The 23,252-nt window shown below is 32.3% G+C and overlaps 1 pseudogene; it reads left to right on the top strand.

Annotated features, from left to right (window-relative positions):
• Positions 1–3,042: 3,042 nt before the first annotated feature.
• LOC143559920 (G-type lectin S-receptor-like serine/threonine-protein kinase At4g27290) lies at positions 3,043–7,472 on the top strand (annotated as a pseudogene).
• The last annotated feature ends 15,780 nt before the right edge of the window (positions 7,473–23,252 follow it).

The following is a 23,252-nucleotide window of genomic DNA, read 5'->3' as shown; positions in this document are numbered from 1 at the left end:
TTAATATATGTTTAGAGAATAAAGAATTATAGAAATTGAACATTCACACGACATCGTTGAGAGTTCCATGCGAGGATGCTATTCATATGTTAAACATTCTTAAAAACACGTTACTCATATTTAATTATTTATCTTATGATTTGGAATTATCAAAATATGTTCTCTTGTTGACCTAAACAACTCCCAAAAGTCGTTAATATAAATTGTTAGAAATTTTCATTAGGTTTACACTTTAAATGCATATAACGATTTTGGGTGTATCTATTTATTTATTTTCATTAGGAAAATTGGTTTTAAATAGTAAATAGTTTTAACTATGACCTATTAGTAAATAACAGCCCAACTTTACACTTGGTTGATGACGGTCTCAACTAAAGGTGTATCTGTTTTCAACGGTCTGTGACTAACGGATAGTTAACTCTGTTAGTCTCTTGCTTATGTGGCACGCCCATTTGTCAAAAAATCTTATGTAACACGATTATATGGCATGGACTCTTTCTAAACATCTTTCAAGTATTGTACAAACAGAAAATTGAACTCTATCTTTTCATTCAGTTCGTAAACGTGTTAGTGAATGAAGAGATGGAGGTCACTACATTATTCACTTACACTAGTACCATTAGGACTAGCATATTGTGTATACCCGTACACGATAAGACACAAACACGAAACATGTATCCCTGTGCACGACACGAAAACTTATTGTGTACCTGTATCTCAAACCCGAACCTGTTAATACCAGGTATACACAATAAGACACGAATATGCTAATACCGTGGCGCCGTTACAATTGCGAGGAGGCCAAACTGTCGAAGAATCGGAGAAGCAGACCGGAGAATCGAAGGCCTGCGACTACCAGAGATGTGGATGGAAATCACCGGACTACCGAAGATCCAAAGAGGGAGAATCGGAGAATGGTTTATGCGCCGTCTGCTTGATGTTGGATTGTAATGATATGTGTCGTGATCAATTGTTTGGTATAAAAATTTATGATTAACTATTTAGGGCATATCACATATTGCATTATTATATATTTGTATTTATAAAAAAATCTAATTAGGTACTAACGGGTACTTAACAGGTCGATTTATGTATACATGCTTAGTACACGATATCTATTAAGGCCATGCATGATACCTATTAAAACTTTGTAGGTTCGTATCGTGTATTTGCGTATCATGCATAAATTGCCAGCCCTAATACCCATGATGTATATTTTCAAATTTTAGTTTTATGTAATTATAAAAAGTTAACATTGATAATTAAAAATATTTCAAAACATACGAGTTGTAAAGATAACAGTCATAAATTGTATGCGATTTTGTTTTGACACATTCTAGCATGACTGGAATCTATACGAGTCGTATGGACCTAGACGCCTTCCGCTGTCCAATTCAGTTTCATCATAAGCCGAAAAAACCCCACCACTGTTCGTCTTCGATCAAGCGTCTGCTAGTGTTTATGCTCAAGAACTAGTGAGTGTTTGGAAGCCAAAACTACAAATGCTTTGAGACATGCATAAATCATAAACAATACTAAGAAAATAAACAAACAATCATGGATGATCTTTTTTGTTAATGCTCAAACTTCAAAGTTCTTGAATTTGCTATTTGTTACGAGGGATTTCATACGCTCACGATGATATAATCAAATATTGCATGCCTTTGAGATCCCTAAACTATTATAATTAATTAATTTCATGCATGACAAAACCATTGATTTGAGGGTTTTGCATGGAACATGATAAAATGTGAATCCCAATTTTAAATCAAAGTTTAGGAAGATGGGATTCCTAATTCCATGGAAGAAACATCGTATCAAGACCGATTCTCGTAGTTATCATATTAGAAGTGGTCATAAACAAGCTGAGCCGAGCTGGCTCTTTATCTTAATGAGTAAAATGCTGACTCAATCTTAGCTCGTAAAAATTCGAGCCAGCTCACTATTTTTATATTAATTTATTTTTTTGTCGTGGTAATTTTGTCCGCAGTTAATAAAGATTTAAGTGTATTTTATTTACTTCATATATAATTACTTTATTTACATAACGTGTATTTATGACGCGAAAGGACTTTGCACGATTTTTACGTTAAACATAATTTGTACAATAAACTATACGTCCCTTATCCCTACTTATATATATGAAAAAGAAAAAAAATTAACAAAATATCATGCATAATTAACAAACTATAAATTTAAATTTGGTTATGCTATTGGGTTACACTTTATATATATTAAACTTTTGGATTTTAGTTAAAACAAGCTTAACAAAAGGCCAATGACCTGAGCTTACATTGGCCCGGTTCAAGAACAAATGAGCTGATTTCGAGCAAATCATAAGTATTTTTAACATCTGCACCTCCTAAAAACTTTTTCTTATAAGCAAACAGGACAATATTGATTAGTATAAAAGGTAAGTTCTTACGTGCAATAAAAACAATTACTTGACAGGTTGTTAATTCGACCGAGGTGGGCCCGGACCCAGATCCAATCCATGACCCAAAAACCAACATATCCTCAAGATTTTATCTTAATTAACTATTATATTTATAAACCTACCATCATTTTGCAATCTTTGTGGGATTGAGGGAACTTGAGTTCTCCAAAAGTCTAGACAAAACATGACATGATTTAAGCTTCTTATCATATGCACTACTTTCATACAACTCTTAAATAGCCTCTAACTTAACATAGCAACTTGTTTCATAACACTTATTTTATCTTAGCTTACTCAAGTAAAATAACGCATAGTTTTTTCAAATTCGTGTATGATAATCTCGGCCATGAAGACATTTAAGCCGAAATCATACGCTTGTTTCGTGCAGTCGACTTCAATATCCAAAAGGTACAAATACAATAACACTGTCTTAGTTTTTACTTGTTATAGTATCTTGCTTATGAATAAATTAAAAAAACAAGAAAATGGTCTTGTACTTAGAACCAAAGTGACTACTTTCTTATATTCTTATTTGCATAAAACATGACTACTTTCTTTTTTATAAAAATGCAGCTTCTTATATTTCATGATACCTTTTCTTTTTAATTCAAATCGTCGCGGGTTCAACCGACACCATCACCTCAACTTTCCCTCTAAAAGACGGTGCCACGATAGTTTCAGCCCGTGGGCTTTTTGAATTGGACTTTTTCAGCCCGGGAACTTCAAAAAACCGGTACATTGGCATATGGTACAAAAGCATACCAACAAAAACAGTTGTTTGGGTTGCTAACCGAGAAACCCCGGTTACTGACAATTCGGGTATGTTAAAGATCACAAATCCCTGGTTACTCACCATTTCAAATAACAATAACATGATCCTATGGTCTTCTAATTATTCAAAACCTGTTCAAAATCCTATAGCACAACTTTTAGATTCCGGGAATCTTGTTGTGCGAGATAAAAACGATAATTTGAACTTTCTATGGCAAAGTTTTGATTACCCGGGTGACACAATGCTGCCCGGGATGAAAATGGGCAAGGATTTGCTAACCGGGAGGGCAAGTTACATCACATCATGGAAAAATGATAATGACCCGTCGACGGGTGAATATATGTTCGGGTGTGATCTTCGTGGGTACCCGCACCAAATTATTAGAAAAAATGGTGTGCTTCAGTATAGAAGTGAGCCATGGAATGGTATTGATTTTGGTGGGATTTCAGTTTTGCCACAAAATGCTATTTATAAGTTTGATATGGTTTTTAATGAGAATGAGGTTTTTTACACTTATAAAATGTTGAACTCCTCAATGATATCAAGGCTGACCATGAATCATTCTGGCATAGCACAAAGATGGGTGTGGGCTGACCAAGTTAAAGATTGGGTTGTTTATTTTTCGATCCCTATAACCGACGGCTGAGATTTGGTGTGTGGTGCTTATGGTAGTTGTGCTATCAACAGTTTTCCAAAATGTGGTTGTTTGGATAAGTTTGTGCCAAAATATCAAAATGAATGGAATGGTGCAAATTGGTCTAAAGGGTGTGTGAGGAGGAAGGCTTTGGATTGTAAGAAGGACGGGTTTGTGAAGCACGCGAATATTAAGTTGCCTGATTTGCAATATTCGTTTTTTTATAAGAATGTGACGTTGTCGCAATGTGAGAAGTTGTGTTTGAAGAATTGCTCGTGTATGGCCTATGCGAATATATTGAAGACGGGTGGGGCGGGGTGTATGATTTGGACCTGTGATTTGGTTGATATTCAAGAAGGCCCGTCGTGTTCGTCGGTGCTCTATATCAGGATGGCCTTCTCTGAGTTAGGTAACAAGAATAACTTATTTTTAATTATATGTTAATTTTCTTTTGTGAACTGTTTTTCAAAAGGTTTACTAGAATATGTTCAAAAGGACCAAAGTGATAAATATCTTTTTTGTAGTGAGTAATAACCTTCTGATAGATGCAGACTATTCTTAGTTTATTTCTTTTAACTTATGTTTGTTTGAATATATTTTTTTTATTTTTCCTTTTTAACTAATAACCCGAATGCTAACTGTTTTGATATGAAAAAAGGCGTGTCACGTTCTCATAAGAAGAAACGAAAAATGATTCTGATGATCCTTGCATTAGTTGGCGGAGTCTTAGTAAGCGCGGGCCTTATGTTAGTTTTTTGGAAAAAATGGAAAAAGAAATCCGTTCCAAAGGGAGAAGGTAAGTAATTAAAACCTCCTAAATCATTTTATTCTTAGTTACGTTTATATTGAAATACTTTAGTTTTTTTGTAAGTATCTTTAACACGTGAAGTATTTATAAAGAAAACTATTTGTTTTTTAACAAGTAATGTTTTGGGCCGACCCAAGCTGGCCCGTTTTGACTAGAGACTAGCCCATTTTGCCAACTTTTAACAATTTAAAAGAACAATTTAGAGGTTTTTATGTGTAAAAATTGTGTTTTTTAACCCATACTCTTTTACCATTGTAGAGGAACAAGCGGGAACCGATACCGATCAACTTTACACCAATGAGAGCCAGAAGGAAGATCTCGAGCTGCCATTATTTCGTTTATCCAAAATAGTTAAAGCTACGCATAACTTTTCATTTAATAATAAGCTCGGAGAAGGCGGTTATGGACCCGTTTACAAGGTTAGTTTTAGACTACTTGTACCCCTATTAGCTAACATTTTTATTATTAGTTTGATTATATTTTTATCAAACATATTTACATCTTAGGGTGTTCTTCAAGACGGAAAAGAAATAGCTGTTAAACGTCTCTCGAAAACATCCAATCAAGGACTTGACGAGTTCAAAAACGAAGTTATTTGCATATCTAAACTTCAACATAGAAATCTTGTAAGGCTTCTTGGATGTTGCATTCAAGGAGATGAACAAATGTTAATCTACGAATACATGCCTAATAAAAGCCTTGATTACTTCATATTTGGTTTGTTTCCTTCTCCTCGCGTATTCATATTAATTAAAATTTTATGTTTATATTAATTTGTCACGTATAAACTAGTATAAAATGATTTTTGTCATTTTGGTTAGATGAATGCCGACGAAAGTTACTTGATTGGCCCGAACGGTTCAACATTATAAACGGGATTGCACGTGGACTTCAGTAAAAGCTAGCAATATTTTGTTGGATTTTGATATGAATCCGAAGATATCAGATTTTGGCATGGCTAGAAGCTTTATAGGAGATGAGACTCAAGCAAATACAATGAAAGTTGTTGGAACTTAGTATGTTTCTACATACTCTTTTCTACTTCAATTTTCTATGTCAAGACTGAGTGGCAGAATGGGTCTAATTGGGTAATATTAATTCGGGCCAGGTTGGGCTCATGTTGGCCCTAATCACTTTTATCTCTCTCTCTCTCTATATATAAGATCAGGATCATGTGAGAAATCTTTAAGAATTGAGAACCATCAGAGCTATTTTGGGTCACAAAGAACCCAAAAATAAAAAAAGTTATAAAACAAAAAAAAATACCAAAATAAAAAAAAATTAAAAAAACCAAAGTTCTTATTTATCATCCCGGTTTGTAAAAAAAACAAAAAAAAAACTTAAAAAAAAATCCTCGGTTTAGCTAAATTATACATATATGTACACATATGGTTTTTTTCTATACACATACGTATAATTTAAGGTAAATGATAATGTATATATGTGTACATTACGTAACTAGAGATTAAATGAAAATATACATATGTGTATAGGTATAATACGAATTAAAAAAAATTCGGTTTTTTTTAATGAAGCCGGAATGAAATATAAGGATTTTGGTTTTTTTTACTTTTTTAAAATTTTTGTTTTTTTGTTTTATAATTTTTTAAATATTTTTTTAGAGGTTTTTTTTAATGGTCCAAAATGGTTCTCAAAGTTTTCAATTTGTCAATGATTCTCTTAGGATCCTTATCCTATATATATATATATATATATATATATATATATATATATATATATCACAAACAAGAAAAACAAAAAAAAAACTATATTTTACTTAATGGTTTGTGTGTGGGTTGCGTATTTGGTCAAAAAGGTACATTTTAGTATGGGTCGGGCTGGTTGTGTACTTGTGTTGACCCGAAACACTTTTTTTTTCTTTTTTTTTTTCAGTTTTGTATATTTTAAAAACAAAAAAGTTGGTTACAAAAACTGTAATTTACAAAATGGGTCGGATGGGAGGGGTCGGATAAGGGGTCAAAATGGTAACTTTTAGTGCGAGTTAGGCTAGACAACACTTTTTGTCCCACTTTTTTGTGCATTGTAAAATTTACAAACTTGACTAAAGGACTATGTTATTAAAAAATAAAAATCTTTTTTTTTAAATAAGACAATTTACGAGGTTGTATGCGTTAAAAATTACAAGTTGGAAAACTTTCTAGTTTCAACCTGTTCGATCGATTTACTACTTTCGAGTTTTTTAGGGTTTTTTTTGTTACAAACCCTTTTACCATACTTAGAGTTCTTGTTTTGTAGTGGTTATATGTCTCCAGAATACGCAGTGAATGGTGTTTTCTCAGTAAAATCAGATGTGTTTAGTTTTGGTGTTTTGGTATTGGAGATTGTGAGTGGGAAGAAAAACCGAGGGTTTTTCCACCATAACCACCATCATAACCTTCTAGGACATGTAAGTATTTCCTATAAGTGGCAAAACGGAGGGGTCGGGTAAAGGGTCAATTTGTCCATTTTTTATCTTTCATATATTCTAAAATATACTTTTCTTGACAAATTTTAGGCATGGTTACTTTATCAAGAAGGTCAGTTAATGGAGCTCATTGACCCGACAATAACCAACTCATGCCATTTATACGAAGTGTTAAGATCGATCGAATTGGCTTTATTGTGTGTACAAAGAAACCCCGATGATAGGCCAACTATGTCTTCGGTTGTAGTGACACTAAGTAGTGAAGGAGAATTACCCGAACCCAAACAACCCGGTTTCTTTTACACCGAGCATGTTCCTAGAGACGACAAGTCATCAAGCACCCATGCACCGTCATCAACTAACGCAATGACCATCACACTCGTAGATGGTCGTTAGATAACGTTTATTAAATCAAATGTCTATTTTGTAACAATGATCTAAATTTGCAATGCAATGAAGACTGCTCTTGGTGTTTAGACAGCATTATAATTGACCGTTTGTTGAAACAGACGTCTTTTTAAGTTTATAAGTTACTAATACTAATGTTATATGATTTACTATGAAATGGCTAGGTAGACATTTTTAGTGTTATAAGTAACTGATTTTTATTTCATTACTAAATATCATATAATGAAATTTAGCAGGGTGTAAAATGTAAATGAGTTAAGCCGCTCATAAGCTACTCGAGTTTGGCTCGCTAAAAGCTCGAATCCAGCTGAGCTTAAACAGGATCGAGCCTAAAACTAATCCTTTTTAATAAACGAGTTTGTCATGGGTTAAAAGACCGCACTGTTATCGTCAAGATATTCGTTCACAATGGATACTAAAGAAAACTTCCGTCTGACATGAAAAATGTCATAAAGTTAACCATCGCTAGGGAGTTCATATCAAACTTAATTAACTTATTTGTAACAATTGTTGTTCGATAATATAATTTCTGCAGAAAAATAAAAAGTTAAAATGAACAATTTTATGCATTAAGTGATGTGAATTCTAGAAATAACTATGCTGATGGATTAACCATCTAGTGAGGTGAATTTTATAAATAGATCACAAAAGCGCAATTAAACAAATAGTGTAGTGTCACCTCAAAGCAACCCAAAAATACTTTAATTAGAGGGGTGGTGTACCCAAGTACCCGCTCAACGATAAACTAATAATATGATAATACCACCTTTAAGTCAACCAAAACAAATCATACTACAAATCTATAGTCATCTACTCAACCCAAGTACTTTTACTCGGCTTAACTACTTGGAAGAGGGGGCCGGTTTTCCCAGACTACCCGGCCTACTCGGACCAGCCGAGTTCACAACCCCTTCCACCTTAGGCAAAACACCCTTTTATTTATCCTTTCCCCTATATACTGGATACATTGTATTTTATTAAAAAGAAATAGAGTTTATTGTCACAAACTCATGGGCTATATAATAAAGTGTCAGTAACAATAAAACAAAATTTCATATAAAAATGCTGTATTTTATAAAGAAAAATTGGTTAGTTTAAAAGACAAGTTATCATTTTTGGGCATGAATTTATCAGATTTAAAAATTATTTTTAGAATGGGAAAATTTTCAAATAGTCACTTTTGACCAACACTTTCTAAGAACAGCCAGGGTTTTTAAAAAATTCCCAAGATGGCCATATTATTCCGTCGGATCTAACAGAAACAAGAACTGATAATCCGACGGATTAGTATAGCCTATCAGATGTTGACACGCATTTAAATTTTCCGGCGAATCCGATGTTTTTTAAGCTGTCAGACGGATTCGTGTTCTATGCGACATAATATTAAGCAGTCGGATCTGACGGTTCAGTTCATGCTTCCATCGGATCCGAATGTTTAATTTGTTCGTCGAAACCCAAACTTTCAATTCGGGGGTTTTTAATTTTGAGTTCTAGGGTGAAATTAAATACTATGGTTGTGTTCTTGAAATTCTAAGCGATTTACACTATGGATTTGCTTGATTTTGTGGAGAAATAAGAAAGATGGAGATGAAGATTGGTTAGGAAGGTTTAGGGTTTGAGGGGTAGAAGATGAAGAACTCCGTCGGATCCATTAAAAATTCCGTCATATCCGGCGGTTCTTTAACTAATTCCGTCAGATCCATTAATACGTTGACACATGCCGCGGTTTTAAATATCCACGAATTCCGTCGGATAGTGTTGAAATTCCGTTGGATCCGACATAAAAAATGGCAATTTTTAGTATTTTTTCAAAACCATGGCTAAAAATGAAAAGTGTTAGTCAAAAATGGCTATTTGGGGAATTTTCGTTTTTAGAATTATACTTGGAGTTTATACCATATACGGTTTAATGATTATTAGGATACTAGTTTTTATCCCCGTATTACGGGGTTGCATTACGTTATTCGTTTATAATATTTACGTATTTTTTTGGATTTTAATTTTATTTATTGTAAAGAAGTTAATAACATACTTAGGACTTGATGATAAAAGAGTTTCACAAACAACTGAGATGTTATAACTGGGTTTAAAAGATATCTAGGTTTGGTGAGAATATTTTTTACTATAAAATTGTTTCTTCATTATAAATAATATCTTTTAAAAATACTGGATACTAATTTTATAGGATTTTCATATCAAATATTTGGTGAGATTAATTTTTATTTTAAAATTTTTTTCAGATTTTTAGAGGAAAAGGATCAACACCAATGCCGAAACCTAGAGAAGAAGGAATGAAAGCGAGGGTTGGGGACTACATTGCAGCTTCTAGGGTGGTATCCAAGACAACTCCAAAAGTATTACCTCGAATAGTCATTGAGGACCAATTTGGAAAACCCATGAAAGAAGCTGCAAAAGAACTTAGATCATAATCTTCTATATTAAAATCATAACTTTCTTAACAACTTTGATGTTGTCGTATAGTCTCTGTATCCACGTTGAAACGTAGATTAAAAGACCCTTCACATCCCGGCAGTGGCAAGGACCGAGTTATATGAAGAGAGAGGCAAAAAAGTTGTCCATTGTTCATCAAACTGACACAAGTAAGAAAAACAATGGTGCAATTTCAGAACCATCAGCCATCAAAATAGACCAAAATACCCTAACTATTAAAGTTGAGCATGGAGTTGATATCTTTAAATTTTGTATCCCTATCTTGCAAGCAACATTTTCGACTCTTGTCGAAGAAATTGTTAAGAGGTCCGGTTTGAGCCTCGGGACTTTTAAGCTCAATTATCGTGACGATGTTGGAGATTGGATACTATTAAGATATGATGAAGAATTGAGTGATTGTATCAAAATTTCGAGGAAAAGGGATGCAAATGAAGTTCGATTGCGTGTGCTACCATTTACATAATCAATATCCGGTCGATCTCTGTTGTTCCAATGGAATCTGTTTTAATAAATGGATGTATTTGTTTCCTTCATTTCTTTGCAATTGTCATGACTTTTTCTTTATTTCTATTAGGGTATGTTATGAAACAGATGAGGGAATGGAATGGAATGGATGCGGGAATGGAATGGACAAAGGAATGAAATGGATCATTACCATTCCATTGTCATGTTTGGTTACCATACATGAATAAAATGATTAATCCCTTTATTATTATTATTATTATTATTATTATTATTATTAGTAATAACAATAAAAAATAAATAAATAAATAATATTAATAATAAATGAATATTCATAATAACTATTTTTAGCACCCTCGTGCCGTAACGAGATCGTTAAACCGTATATGCGTTGTGGATGTTAACTTATCAAATTTAAAAATATATATATATTGATAATGTAGTAATAGTTCTAATATAATAATAGTCATATTATAATATACAAAACAATAATGATGATTATATAATAATCATAATAATAATATAACTATAATTGAAAAATAATAATAATAATGATAATATAATTATAATTTTGTAATAGTAATAATGATTGTTGGCTATTTTGACTTTTTCATTCTTTGAAGGAATGAAAAAAAAACACGTATACCTAAAGGAATGAAAATCTTAAAAATGGAAGGAGTTTCATTCCATGTGGAATGATCCATTCCATTAATACATGGTAACCAAACATGTTTTTTTTTCATTCCTTTAGAATGATCTATTACATTCCACCTTCCATTCCTCCATAACAAACACTACCTTAAAATGCTTGTATTTGAATGTTTCATGGTGACTAATTTAGCAATTTTCATGACTGGATCACTTCTTTATTGGGAACTTCTAGAAACTAGTTTTATATCCTTCTCAGTCTGGATTTGTCAAAAATATAAACTTAAAACTTAACCAAAATGCTCATCCTAAATAACTTATAAACTTAACCAAAATGATTTTAGACGACCTTGGTTAAAGCCTATCGCATTCAAGACTCGATCAACTTACTCAAGGTCGTCTAAAATCATAACTTAAGATTAACGAACTTGATTACCTAGATATTTGCAACTCCACGTTCTTCCGTTCTTCAATAGCGATCAACCTTTATGTTCTTGATCATCATCATCATCGTTTGCTATCTTACATGAGAAATACGTATCCTGAGAGACTTGAAAGTATACATTTCACACCTACAAGAGTACAAGGGTTCCACGCCAAGATGCTCTTACAATCTCACCAAACAACCCCTAAAAGGAGGATTATCCAGCATATATACTTGGAGCTTACACAAAACAATAAAAGGCTCATCGTCATTAAGTGCTTAATAGTAAAGATTTAGTTTAGTTTTCTTTCATGAACCAAGAACTGAAATAATTATAAAATCTAACTTTTATCGACTTACATTTGTTTTTCTTTTGCAACAGTTACATGTCTCCAAAATACGCAGTGGATGGTGTTTTCTCTGTACAAGATGTATTTAGTTTTGGTGTTGAAGTTTGTGAGTGGGAAGAAAAATCGAATTTTTTAAACATGACCACCATCATATAACCTTCTTGGTATCTCATATAAGCTGCCAAATGGATTTTATAGGCAACGGGTCAATCTAAGCTTGGGTCAACATAGATGACTCTTGACCCGTCCATTTTGTCACCTCGAGTTAACTTTATATAGATAATTTATTTCAAATTTTTTATTTTTTTGAAGATTTTAGGCATGGTTACTTTATCAAGAAGGTCAGTTAATGGAGCTCATTGACCCGACAATAACCAACTCGTGTCATTTATATGAAGTGTTAAGATCGATAGAATTGGCCTTATTGTGTGTACAAAGAAACCCCGATTATTCATAATTTCTCATAATGAAGTATAGATAATGAATCTCATGATACATAAAATTGAATAAAACCTTAATAAATCAGGAAATGTTGATAGATGTATGATATAATGTAGCCCAGTTTCAATAAATCTAACTAAAAAAATTAAAAAATAATAAATAATAAAAAAGTTTGGTAGGATCAACAAGGTAACAAGCTAATCAAAAATAGGTATTTGGGAATGACAAATGGGTTATGTTGGGCCAAGTGGGCTACTGTATCTTTTGTTATCGTTGGGCTAAGCTCTTTGCCCATCAAGATCTAGTCAGAGGTATACAAAACCGGTTTTGGTTTTTGCATATTCAAAACCGGTTTAGGTTAAACCGGTTTGATTTAGAAACCGGTTTAAGCATAGAAGTAGCCAAACTGATTCTGACTGGTTCGGGCCGGTTTTAAACCGGTTTTACCCAGTTTAAGACAAAAAAAAACCAATTTTAAAACCGGTTTGATTAGAAATACTCTGACCGCTATACGAACCGACAATTTGGAATCCAGTTTAGTAGAAACCGATGTAGAAACAAACCGGTTCAGTTCGGTTTTTAGTTAAGCGGTTCCGAACCGGTTTTTTTGTACACCACTCGATCTGTATTCTAGTAGTCCACCCTTAATTATAGCCCAAATTCATATTTAAATTAAGTTGCTAAGCCCAAACTGGGCATGCTAGAAACACTTATTGACCATAATGCTAACTTTTTTTTGTTTAAGCAGCTAGTCACACCCTTTTTCTTATTAAAGCACCTTACTCGGGCTTGAAACTAACGGTTGCGGTTTTAGAATTCAATAAAGCACTATGCGTAAGCTGGCGTAATGGCGTTACATTTGATTTGTAGATCTCGGTCATATTTTTATCACGTGATTTGAGTTTCAACCTTAGGTCACAAATGAAAACCCGAATTAGATCTATAAAAACTAGAGGCCTTAGACATACAGGTTTCTTATAATGTTTCTGAAGAATAATCTATAGATTAATTTATGTGTAAACTAACTATAAAGTAGAGAAAATATTAGTGAATATTCATCGGTTGATGTCAAAAGGTTTATATGTTGGAGCAGGTGAAATGATCCCTTTAGTAATGTTATTTAAATATTTAAATATGACATTATTTTAATATATCTGGCAGATTAATTTGTAGCCACCCCACTAACTCGATTAGTAATTTTTTTAATAATTGATGTGTTCATAAGTCATGTTAATTAACTGACCAGGGACGTCTATCTCCACACCTATTCTTTACTCCTCCTCAACATCGTCGTCGTCGTACTCAGTATATCCCACCAATAGCAAAGCTACGGTAGGATCTGAGGAGGGTAAGATGTAGGCAGCCTTACCTCTACCTTGTAGGAATATAGAGGCTGCTTCCGGTGAGACCCCCGGCCCGATAGTAGTTTTGCATCAAACCTTGGACATAAGGCACATAACACTCAACCATCGGCACACCGGTCGATTTGTGCATGTACCATTGTCTTTCGGCTATCAACGCCACCACATGATGCCTGATTAACCTTCTGCCACTTTACTCATACACGTATAACTAAATACACAAATAATAAGCGTTGGTAATTATTTGATCAAATAATACTTACATATACATGATAAACCATCCTTAAAAGCATAGCAAGATATATGTAATGCATTATAGTGTTGATTACACACATAGTGTATAGTGTATATGTAGTTTGTTACGAGTCATACTTTAATATCATTTATTTTGGGTTGTTATAATTTGCTCTTGTTTGAGGGGAGTCAGGGGACTAGGCTTAGAAGGTTTTTATCCAATCGACCAACTAATTGCTTTTATCAACTAGGTTTAGAAGGATCTCTTCTTAAATGTCGTAGGCCGAGCATATGCTCTATTCGACTATAGAATCATGAACGCCTCATCATATCTTGTCTCTCTTTCGGTAGTCATAGTTCCAAAGTCATGACCACCACTTCGGACCAAACACTCGCACCTCCCTGGTCTCTCTGGCTCCATGACTTGGAACAACATGTTAGTAATTATCAATCAAAGGAGGGTCGTTTTGAAGAATGATGGAGGAGGAGGTTAGCGAAGGTCAAAATAGAAATAGGCATGTAGTGATAAAGCATTATCAACTATCAAGGTGTGTTATTTTCTAGGTGATTGGGATTCAAGTCTCATTGTGAACATCAGTGTAAATTTAGAGTTATATTGATTGAGTTGGTTGTTCTTTTAAAATAAAAGTAACAAAATTATCTATATCTATATATATATAGAGAGAGAGAGAGAATCAAGAGAAAACTCATCTTTAGAGAGAAAATTTAAAAACTCCTAAAGAATTATTTTTAATTAAAAATAAAAAAATATTTTCAATTTTCTGTTTTTGCCATTATTCTTATATTTTCTTACCCTTTGCTCAAAAAAAATTAAAAAAATAAAAATAAAACACGCTGTAATGCACATACGTATTACTATACGATACCGTTATATTACACATGTGTATTACTATGTATTTTTAAGTTTAATAGTGTTTAATTGCATATATTCAATATTTATGTATTGTATATGTGTAGCAGTGTTGTATTATATGGAAAAAAATAATAATAAAAAAAAAAGTCAATGTGGTGCACATGTGCCTTAATGTTATATTACACATACGTACTAATGTGTATTCGATGTGCGTATTAGTCTTATATTGCATATATACAATACTGTGTATCAAATATGTACAATAGTGTTGTATTATATGCAATACAAACACTTTTGCATATATGCAATGCACACTATTATACATGTGCACTACACCGACGAGGTTACCGACAGGGTTTTTTTTTTTTTTTGGAACCAATAACAACATATAAGAATAATGGAAAAAAAAAAGAAACTTCAAAAAAAAAATTTAAAAGTTAAAAATAGTTTTTTTTGTGGTTTTTATGAGTTTTTAAGTTTTCTCTTTAAGAGTAGCTTTCACTGGATCTCACCCCTATACACACACACACACACACACACACACACACTAGATTTTATCCCCCGTATTACGGGGGTTGTTTTTCATTATTCGTTTTTAATATTTATATATATATATATATATATATATATTTGGATTTTAATTTTATTTATTGTAAAAAAGTTAATAATTAATATACTTGAAGTTTGATAATGAAATGGTTTCACAAATAAATTTTATGTTATAATCCGATTTAAAAGTTATCTGGGTTTGGTGATATCCATTACTCGTTTATTTTCTTTATTATAAAATTGTTTCTTAATTTTAAATAATATATTTTTTAAATAAAATAGGATACTAATTTTTAGTATATTCCTATTTTATAGGATTTTCATATCAAATATTTGATTAGATTATTTTTTAATATAATGAGATTTTATAACTCTTTTAAGAGCTATCTGGGTTTGGTGAGACCTTTACCCGTGAATTCGGGTTAAATGCATGAGAAGCCTTTATTTACAAATAAAGAAATATGATTTCTTGAGATAATGGCTGTTTTACATTTTTCGTTTTTAATATTTAATTTTTTGGATTTTAATTTTCTTTATTGTAAGAAAGTTAATAATATACTTAGGGTTTGATAATGAAAATGTTTCATAAATAAATGATATGTTATAATCCGTTTAAAAGTTATCTGGATTTGGTGACCCATGACCAGCTTATGTTTTTTTAATATAAAATTGTTTATTAATTATAAATAATATCTTTTCTTTTTAAATTGGATATTAATTTTTAGTATATCCCTATTTTATAGGATTTTCATATCAAATAATTGGTAAGATTTATTTTTAATTTAATGAGATGTTATAACCCGTTTAAAAGTTATCTGGTTTTGGTAAGACACATACCCATGAATTTGGGTTAAATCAATGAGGGGTCTCCATTTAAAAAGTAAGTAATTAGGTGGCTTCCATAAAAGAGGGAGCGACCAAATCATGACACGTAGGATTTTAGGGTTTTCGTTTATATATATTATAGATATAATATAAGTAATGGACAAATTAAGACGATAGAATTTAAGACTTTTACAAATTATAATTGCATGTTTAAGTAGGGATAGCCTTGTCTTTTACACACATATCACTAACGTTAATTTGATTTGTATAAAATAATTACAAGTATAGTAACTCAACTTTACTTAAATTTTGTAAATTTAACAGTTAGTTACAACTTTAATCCTTCGTGATTACCCCTTTTTTACTCTTAACTTTATTTTTTTTGGTTTTCTCATATTTGTTTTACAAAAATATGGTTAACAAAAATCCTAACATATCTATTTAAACGAGCTTATTTTGTCGACATTTCAATATAAATTTTTTTTAAAACAGATCGATGGTTTAAAATGTACAAGTCATTACTGCATGAATGTATAAGTTTTTTAAAGGACAAATGCTTACAATCTCATGTTTTCATATAATTACATATCTAACCTTTTATCTTTTTAAATTGTTACAATTCAAAATTTAAATATTACTTACAACTTTGGCCCTCAAGTTTTTCTGAATATTGCTCAGCTTTAATTTTTTTTCCCTTGTGTGTTTTATAAAAATGTGATTAAAAGTATTCAAGTTACATAAATATTTAAAAAAATTAAACGAACATAAGTCAGGCTCGGTATGAAGTTCGAGTCGAGCTAGAGCTAGCCTTGGCTTGATGTGCTAATAACCTTTAAGTATTGTTCCCCGCTACATCGTGCGGGCACCTAACTAGTTATATATAAAACACAATTGATTATTAATCGTCGATCTGTTGAAAAAAATCACATAATACAAATATTTAAACTTAAAACTCGAAATATGGCATGTTAAAACCACATGAAGTAATTATTAACTCTAAATTATGATAGATTAAAATATTCGACTCCATGATCTACCAAAACAGATCTGAAGTCATTGAGATGAAAGTAACGTTTTATTAAATCTTTAATAATTGCAAGTCGTTTTATTATTATTATTATTATTATTATTATTATTATTATTAATTATATATTTTAATTATATTTACGTGTTCATTTTAATTATAAAACTATTAATATATCTAATACGTGGACACGTATTAGCTGAATTGGCTTTCGTTTTCTTTGGTGTGAATTTGATTAATATTCAGTAATTTAAAAATTAGATGTTAACTTTTCAGCCACCTTTAAGGGGCCTAATTTTATTATGAAGTGATTTATTATTCGTAAATTGTTAGTGCACAAGACTAAAATCATATACAAAAAAGAAACCGAAATTTCTTGTGTTTTTTCGTTAAAAAAACTATATTATTATTTTATTTTATTTTTATAATTTACAAAACATTTGTATATTGATGAATACAGTGGCATATCCAGAAATTATAGTCATTGTGTGCCAAAAAAGGTTAAACTAGAACGGGTTTGGTCAAATTAAAGCGGGTCAACCCAAGATGGGTTGGGTTGAACAAACTGGAGGGGTAGGGGGTAAAAAAATAACATTAAATAAACTTTGTATAGAAATTTAAGCAACAAATTTCATTAAACATAATAAAGAAAATACATATTACAATTGAACTTTACGAGATTTTATCTTTTAAAAACAAACAGTTATAGTCTTATTCCTAACACCTGCAAAGAAGTGGTTTTTTCATCATTTAAATAGTGTAGAACTATTAATTATTAATAAATAATACTCCGAATAAATTCATATTTCGGTCTAATTATTATAACAGTTATATTAGACTCTAAATTAGCTATAACGTTTTAGAACCTAAAAATTGAATCATCATTCTTCAAATGACAACAAAAATACCATACCTTTTGAATTTCCAGAAACGTAGAAACAATCAAAACGAAATGAAACCAACAAAAGTCAAAATAAAAAATGTAAACAATTGATGAACATATCTCATAGTTCAAAATAAAAACAAGAAACCGATGTCACACCCCGACTAACACAATGCGGAAGCGTAAAACGGGAATGTAACAGACACCTCTGGTATCAACAACATTGTTTATAAAGAAACATTACAAACTAATTTACATTGTATTACATTTCATTGTTCTATCATTGTTTTACAGTCTAGATGATACAAACAAAACTAGTTTGTTAACTATACGATCTTACTACTAGCACCCTTGCTTCTATTCACATAGCATCAACCACACACCTTGGGCAAGTAACAGATCACCAAATCATTCCGATTTAGGTACACCTGAAAAGCAGTTTAAAACGGGTCAACTACTAGAGTTTGTGAGTTTCATGAGTTTCAAGAAATCAGTTATGAGTATTCACAAGTTAACACTTGTAATCATGATATAAGTATGTATGTATGTAAATGATGTAATTATGCTAAGCTACAGTGAAGCCTTGACTGTTTCTGCCGCGTGCATCCATTTCCCACGTCCAATCGACCACTGTGGCCCCCTTTCCGCCCACAATATGCCCCAAGTAGCTATGTCTAACACTACATAGCGTGTTTGTATATTATGGTCATGTGCAAACGGGGAAAAGTCTCAGTAACACATGCCGGCTCCGTTTGGGTTTGTCAAACCAATAGTACTATTCACAAGCCACCGGCTCGAAGTTAATCACTGTGTTAGAGGGGACTTTCGGGTGTTAGCACTTAGATAATTCACATCAATACATGTTTCAGGTATGTATATGTAATCAAACATGCTTTTCACCCCAAAAATTTGTAGAACAATTTAGAAGTAGGGTCATGAAACTTACTGTTTAGTAGATAATTAGTAGCACGTCGGTTTGAGGTTTGTGTAACTTGTAATCACAGTTCCCTATAATCAATATTATAATAATATTAATATTTTAATATTATTATAATCTCAATACTAAACTGGGCTGTATAACTAATCTGGGTATAGCTGGAATGCCCAGAAAATGGCAATAGGCTTAGGTTGTGATGTTGTTCGATGTCTAATACTTAAAACCGAACTTGGCTCAGATTCCCGTTTTTCCAGCTGGGCCAAGTTGTTCATTTACGCGTTCAGAAAATAGTTATAGGGAAATAAGCTTGGGTAAATGTATTGGTTAATAAAATGATTAAGTTATAAAGAAGGATCACATACTGGGGTCCCGGATTAGCTACGGGACATGTTTCCATTTATTCAGTTTGATTTAAGAAAAAAAAACGCGCACAATCTATCCGGATTGTCCAGGTTTCTCATAGGAAAGTTCATTTTTACTTAATTAATCCAAAAATATGATTTTTGATCCCTCTTGGTGTTTTGATATTCCCGCAGGTTCGTTAGTCGCGAACTTGCCGGTTTTTATAAAAACTGAGTTTGTTTAATCTTCAGATTAGCATAATTAATTAACTGTTAATCGTTAAATTATGAAAATTTAACTAATTATCAATTAAAATATTTATATTTTTATAAAAAATATTTTTGGAATCATTTACTGATTTATTAATTTAAAAAAAATTCATTTTATCAGCTATATTTCGCCTGAAAATCGTCCGTTTATCCCAAACAATTTCCAAAAATTTCACAAAAATTCCTGAATACTCAAATTATGTCCAAAAACAACCTGTATCAATTCCAAAATGTAAAAAGCTCGTGCAATATTCTTTTTGACCCAAATTCGGCTATAAAAGTTCACACGAACACATATGCACAAAACAGCTTTAGACTTCTCCAAATGATCCCAAAATTCATATGTGATCAAATTAAATTAAATCTGAGTTCCCAGAAAAATTTCATAATTTTTGAAGCATTTTAACTATTTTCCCCATTAAACGTCCTAATTCGGTAATAAATTTTCCAAATATTCTCGGATGGTCGAAAAATTACCAAATTTTAACAGGGACTCAATGACATGGTCCCTGATTTCCATGAAAAATTTCAAGGTCTAATAATATGCACATCACAACCTTAACCTAAACAGCCCGTAAGCGAGTGTTTCGGCGTTACCTTAGCGGTTTTGGTTCGTTTCCGCCTTTCTAATCAACGTTTCAAGCTCTTGTGCTCCTATGTAGGCTAGATACAAGTCCTATATCACAAACCAAGAAAGTTTCATCAATATAATAGCCCTTTAACTTAGGGTTTCGGCTAGTGCACAAAAACGAACTTTTGAACCGTAAAAATGCCGTTTCAACCCTTTAATCCGTTTTTATGGCCAAAAAAACTATCAAACCAGGTTCCTTACCATGTGTATGATCAAAACATGTTTATGAACCATTTTTATGATTTTTACATGGTTAGGAATGATTTTTGGCAATCAAACTATGTTTATTTGGTATTAATCAATGTTAAACAAGTGTAAAAGTAGCTTATTTAAGTTGTTTACCTTAGGGTTTCTTGAGATTTTGGCTGGAGAAGAAGAAGTCCAGAAGTTGTATCACAAATTTTGATGCCAAAATATCTCATAATATGTTTTAAAAAAAAAAGAAAACCCTTGGGGGGGGGGGGTTTCCCCTTTTGCGATCGGAAGCCCATAGGCCCTCCCTTGGGCTTATTTTTGGCCCATTAACTGATTCTACAGGCGCGAAAAACCAATCCAAATTTAGTTCGGGCTCGGTTTTTGGCGCGAAAAACTTATCGGGTGCGTTAAACAGTGCGAAAACGAGTGTTTTTCGGCTAGTTTTGTATAAAATTATAAAAACATACTATATGTTTGTAAAAATCAAAAATATTTTCACGGATCGCTTAAAACATTTCAAATAAGTGTATGGTAAGTCTTTTTCGGCTTAACGGATGATACAATGCTTGGTTTGTAACTGTCTTTCGCGTTTAAATTTATAGCGGGTAGTTAAACGAGCTTGTTTTGTTTAACTTGTTTGCTATCGAACTAAGGCCATATTACCAATATTTTAGCTTATGTTAAACGTATATCACTTATAGATGGCCCACCGGGATTTCTGGGTCATAACCCGACCCGTTCGGTTAATCGTTCGTTCGTTACGTAAAAGGCGTTTATTTGCTTAATCGATAAATACGTACTGAGGTGTACCTTGTTTTGGCTCAAATGTCACAACCAAAATCACAAAAAAAAAATTCTGAACGATGGCATATACCTTATTAGATTGTGAAAACTTTTTCGTCTCTCACTCCCATATAACTTGCGGATTTCAAAATTTCAATTTATGATGTTGTTAGACAATTAAGCAATTTAGGCTTGTTATTTTTCAAAACAAAATTATATTTAGGCTTGGAAAGTTGAGCACAAAAGCTGGGTTTGGAGCACCGAAAAAAATAAAGATGGGGCACATAGATCATTGTGCTTAATATATTAGAAGTTTATAACATATACTAGATATTTGAAGGGGTACCTATGTTTCACCTGGCTGAAAGGTGAATTCGCCCATGGATGAATACAAAAATTATATACATAAAAAAGGGCTTCCACCCTATATTGTTGAATGTAAAAATATATAAATTAGATAATTATATAAAAGATACCTTTTCATTTCAAACTTTACAACTAATTTTTTAAAAACTTTCAAATTTGATAGCTTCTAAATTTGGTGGCGTTACTTTTCTTAAAAAGCATATAGAGTCACCTTTGCCAACAATACCAAACATTAACCCACTTTTATCGAATTCGAGCATCATTTAGTCCATTCAATTATACTAAAAAAACGTAGGATTGAAACTACGTTTCATTATAAAATACCTCTTAATACTTTAAGACATCGTATCATTTTTTCTAGACCATTCAAACTTATACCATACCATCACGTATATTAGTACATAAAGTTTAAAAAATAATACCGCAAAATATGTGTCACAACCAAAGCTAATTCAACATTTTTACCTTCTACACAACTAAGCCCTCTACGAACATATACCGTAACATAAAATCTACGCACATATACCATTACAAATAGTTCTAAGACAATATTTATTTATATTTATTGGAAGTAGAAAACTTGAGTTTTATAATGGTGACACATCTTCTATCCTCATTTACAACACTTTGGGAATGATATGACTGACTCAATGATGGAAGATCTTTGTAATTTCCAGTTCGATCATGAAGACTTTCGGATTGTACCACTAGTGGGTATTCGGATGAGTATGTTTTCCCCGAAACTGAGTCCTTTTACTATTAACTCACCCCGTACAAAATTCCTAAACAATTCTCTATCTTCTGGCGGTTAAAAAACAACTTATTGAAAATTAAAATGAACGAAGACAGAATATTCAAATATTTGTCTGGACAATAATAAATACATAAACAAATAAAAACCAACACAAAAAACAAAAAAACGATAACACACAGGTATTAATATTAATATTAAGGCATCCCGAATTTCACGCGGTACTACCAAATTGACTTCTTCTTCTTCTTCCAATCACCTTCCTCTTTCACATTCTCCTTTAACATCTATAAAACCGTTATTCTTAACAACAATAATAATAATAATCCATCACTTGCATATTATTATTGTTATTATATTATTATATTCGTTAGTTAAAATTCGAATCGGTTGAGTGCACAATTGGATTTGTTCTGTTACGGCTTCCATACAGGTATAATCTATATCTATATATATATATATATATTTGTATGTGTGAAACAAACCTATATATATGTGAAGAAACGTGGATCGGCCCACTGGTAGACGATCAACTTTCCTCGGGTATGATTATGCTATTTCACCGATGGTTCTCCGGAGTACGAGTTCTTCCACCTACAAAATGAACAACACCGTAAACTTACCCCTCAGAAAGGGACAGAGGGGTCCTCTTTGGGGTAACCCTCCGGTGTGAGAATAAGAGATTGTAGGGGAAGATAATAATCTGAGAGTGAGAAAGGAATTGGAATGTATTTTCTAGCTTGTATTGCTTAACATTGCTTAATATTGCGTAATATGGCGTACCTCTCCTTGTGGAGTTGATCTGGTATTTATAGTGCTAGGGTTTCCAATGATTGGGCTCAGACCCAATTAGGGCCTTTTTGGCCTCCTCCTATTGCTTTGCGCCACGTGTCCATAGGACACCTGGTGCTTTTTCATTGATTATTCTCTGACCCAGGTATTTTACCTGACCCATGTGCAATCACGTG

This window comes from Bidens hawaiensis, unplaced genomic scaffold, assembly GCF_021521415.1.
Source record: "Bidens hawaiensis isolate Kalapana, Puna unplaced genomic scaffold, B.hawaiensis_p1.1 tig00020121_1, whole genome shotgun sequence".
Classification (NCBI taxonomy): Eukaryota; Viridiplantae; Streptophyta; class Magnoliopsida; order Asterales; family Asteraceae; genus Bidens; species Bidens hawaiensis.
This window is presented reverse-complemented; position numbering and strand designations above follow the sequence as displayed.